The sequence below is a fragment of the Miscanthus floridulus genome, chromosome 11, assembly GCF_019320115.1.
Source record: "Miscanthus floridulus cultivar M001 chromosome 11, ASM1932011v1, whole genome shotgun sequence".
Classification (NCBI taxonomy): domain Eukaryota; kingdom Viridiplantae; phylum Streptophyta; class Magnoliopsida; order Poales; family Poaceae; genus Miscanthus; species Miscanthus floridulus.
In genome coordinates, this window is record NC_089590.1 from 18,924,221 (window position 1) to 18,928,406 (window position 4,186).

Consider the following 4,186-nt stretch of genomic DNA (forward strand, 5'->3'; position numbering starts at 1 on the left):
CCTAAATACTTTCAGGTGAAATCCTACAACGATATATTAGTGCGGTTGTAGAATATTTCTGCTTGTGTTTAGAAATATCATCATGATATTTCTGGTACCATTGCTAGGAAACACCAATCCTAGTGGTGACGCTAAGAAATGCCAATAAGCACCAGTTTCCTAGCGGAGTGTCCGTAGTTCTTCACGGAGTGTCCGCTGTTTTATAGACTAGGAAACTGAGGAAACCCGAGACTTTCCAGTTCTTACCGGAGCATTCGATGCCTATCTTGGACCGTCCGATGGAAGACAAGAACCATAGGAAATGCCTAAGTCCCAAACCCCGAAGGGTACCAAAGTATTCGTCACCTCTGATGGAGCGTTTGACAAACCAAACTAGAACTTGGGCACGTCAAAGTCTAACCTGACGGAGAGTCCGATGCTTATAGCAGAGTGTCTGTTTGATAGTAGCAGAAGCAAAGTTTGTTTAGGAAGCTTACGTAGGGAGCCAACAACACTAGTATAGGTCTAGATGTGAAAAAGAGGTGCAATAGTAGAGCCTTAGTTAGATGTCTCTTTCTAAGGCTCCCAATCAGTGTCTTCAAGTCCGATCCTTATCTCTTTCAGTGACTCGAATAGCGTGAGGGACATGTACGAGTTGTCATTGGTAACTTTGATTTCATTCAAGCGACAAAACCAGGCAGACACCCCACTATTATAAGCTCTATTTTGGATACTTATCATGTTTCACTATGAGTTATGCACTTTATGTAGATTTGGCTAATCAACTTAATGATGCTTCACTAAGTTAGAACTACTCACTAATTAATTAGAGTCTTCATCTAATCAATGGGTTTGGTAATGCTTAATTGCTTACTTGCATAGACAAAGGTAGAAGTCGAGTATGAGAAGGGAACTCATACTTGTGCATGTAGGATGCTACACCGGGTTAATTATCCACTAAAATGAATGAGGATTACAACTTTTCTTCTTTCCTTAATCTTGACTAATGACCCAACCTAATCTTGATATATGAACTTGATGATCAACTTGGTAATTCTTGCTCAAGTGAGGTGTAGGTCACTGTGAGTGTGGGATCTAAAGTGACTTAACTCATGGAGCAGTTGTTGATGGTAGTTAACAACCATTATAAACCATCAATAAAACATGTATATGGGCACAATTGAGATCACCAACAAAGGTCTAGGGGTTTAAACTAATAAATTCCATGAGTTTTGGTGAATCTATGTTTCTAGCAGGGTTTAATTAGAAAACTGCCAAGGAGTACCTAATCATCAAAGGAAAATATGGAGTTCCACCATAGTACCTACGTGGGAAGACTCTAGAACACTCCAGAAGCCATGTCACCAAAGCAGAGAGCAAGGGGATGACATGTGGGGCCACCCAGCCATACTATCAGGCCACCCGGCCCCCCATGGGCCTACCTATCAGCTAGCTTCATATGTCGGTCTCCCACCTCCTTTAAGGATCCATCTAGGCCATTGCTTAAGTCAATTTAATCCAAGGGCTATATAATCTAGCCCCTGTCCCTCCCCCTAGGCATAACCCTAGTCATCAAGTCATTTGAGAAGATAGAAACCCTAATCATCCTTAGAGCTCCATCATATTCTAGGGCATAGCTAGTTAGGCTAGGTCTAGAGGGAGGCAAGCTAGCTTCACTTGGATTCCCGATCATGTCAAGAGCATGGTTTGGTATAATCTATGTACTCCCTCTCTCTTTTGTACCTGCATTATTTTTATATGCTTGCTACAATTGTTATGACAATATTAGTATTCATCTTATTCATGTTCTTTGTTATAATGTTCATAGTCTACTTTGATTATATGCTTAGTATAGTTGGATTATCATGATGTTCATGCATAAGTTCGTATAGCGCTCACTCTAAGGTACCATGTGTGGGTGGTCGACATTGTGTGAGCATGGTGCTTATACATTGTTTACCTACGAATACACCCTATATTCTGGGTCATGTGGTAGATCATGGACGTGACACTCCTGTTGAGTCTTTTATAGTCCACTCCCTGATGTAGGTAGCACATAGGATCTGATTACGAAAGAAGATAAGCACTATTCTTACTCTTCCCTAGAAATATTCCTTATGTGTAGATATGAAGATGATCTTAGCCAAGATTACTAGGTGTAATTACATTAATCAATGTATGCTTTGACTTCTAATTAAGAATGACTTAGGAATTATTCCTCTAATATTCTACTTGACCATGCTAATGCCATAGAAAGGAGTACTCTGAGTGATTTATCATTATCATTGATCAATACTTATCATATATCTCTTATCCTATGACTTATCCCTATTATGAGTAGAACATTGTTATGGTTTACTTCTCCATCAATAGTATAAGTTATCAATACATGTCGATGCTAGACCTTTCCTGTAGTAAAAATATAAATAATGATACCTGGAATACTCTCGGGTCAAGTGCTACAATGGTATATTATCTGTGCGCTTGCAAATCCTTTTTCATTCATATCTATATATTCTTTCTAGTCACATATGATGATAAACAACTACTTAGTATCATTCTATTAGTGATGCTAGGTAGCACCAACCAGCATCTCTAGCACCATCACTAGGGATGACAACCTAGTAAAGTAATGTTAGGAGATGTAGGTAATTAATTGGTGGCTATTAAAACAAGTGACAAGTTAATAAATACCAACAAGCATTTCTAGTGTCATTGCTGGGGAAGGTAGCTGGGCAAGAAGGAAGTATTGATAAACTTATACTTATTGATGTGATTGAGATAACCATTGACCTCTGCTCAAGCAGAGTTACCCTTGTTCTGCCTACATTTTATATCTTATGTAGGGTAATGTATGACCAATTTCGATCTTCCGACAAACTACATTGAAGATCTAGAAGCATTAATTAGGAGAACTAAAGCTAAACTCAAGAAAGTCTCAGCTTTAGATTTAGAAGACAACCAGACAAGGCAAAGCTTAACACTAGAATTTGAAACCATGGCTATAGACTGTCCATGAATTCTCTGCTCCAACTACGGCCAACATCCGTATTGGACCGACAACCAATGTTGGAGACAATGGATTTGAGCTCAAGCCAGCTCTCATCAACATGGTGCAATCAAGCCAATTTTGTGGAAAGGCACATGAAGATGCGAGTGCTCATCTCCAGCACTTTCTAGAGATCTGCAGCACTTTCACTATCAAAGGAGTAACTAGAGATGCCATACTACTTTGCCTTTTCCCAATCTCACTCTTGGGGAAGGTGAAGCAATGGTTCTACGCCAACAAAGATAGAAATACTACATGGGACAACTGCTCCATAGCCTTCCTAGCAAAGTTTTTTCCCATAGGCAAGACCAATGCTCTGTGTGGGAGAATTTTAAGTTTTCAGCAGCAACATGATGAATCTGTCCCTGAGGCATGGGAACATTTTCAAGACTACATATCTAAATACCCTCATCATGGGATGGAGAATTGTCTACTCATGTAGGATTTCTACCATGGGTTGACCAGTAGTACCTATGAGACTATGGACGCTGCTGCTAGAGGTGCATTCCTATCACTCACACTCCCAGCTGTGACATCTCTTGTGGAGAAGATGGCCTCCAACCAAGGCTAGAATGAAGAATGTGTTCAGACCCACAAGAGAGGTGGAGGCATGCATCAACTCAAGGAGGTAGACATGCTATCTACCAAGATGGACCTACCGATGAAGAAGTTGAAAGACCAAGCTAATCAAAAGCAAGAAGTCATGCACATTCATGATTCACACATGACGTGTGAAGTATGTGGCAACACTGGGCATTCAGGGAACATCTGTCCTAAAACCCAAGAGGATGTGAACTTTGTTAACAACAACTACTATGGTCATCAATAGAATCAAGGATGAAACCAACAACAGAGGCTGGACTATCAAGTTAGCTAATCAACCACCCTTGAGAGAATTAATTGCTGGCCAATCTAACCTTATAGAAGGATTATCTAAGAAGGTAGCTACCAATGATAAAATATGAGAAAACATAAATAATAGAATGGATAGCTTTGCTTTTGCCATTAAGAACCAGCATAGCTTTAATAAAATGATAGAATCACAAATAGCTCAGTTGGTGGCTGCTGTTCCTCCATTCGACAAAGGTAAGATTCTAGGGCAGCCAGAAGATCTAGAAACTACAAATCTTATCGATATTCAGAATGCAGCTTACTACT

The 4,186-nt window shown here is 39.8% G+C and overlaps 1 non-coding gene across 1 annotated transcript; it reads right to left on the reverse strand.

Annotated features, from left to right (window-relative positions):
* Nucleotides 1-3,339: 3,339 nt before the first annotated feature.
* LOC136494985 (small nucleolar RNA R71) lies at nt 3,340-3,448 on the reverse strand. The gene has a single exon (XR_010768775.1). It is a non-coding gene; the product is annotated as a small nucleolar RNA R71 (small nucleolar RNA).
* Nucleotides 3,449-4,186: the final 738 nt, after the last annotated feature.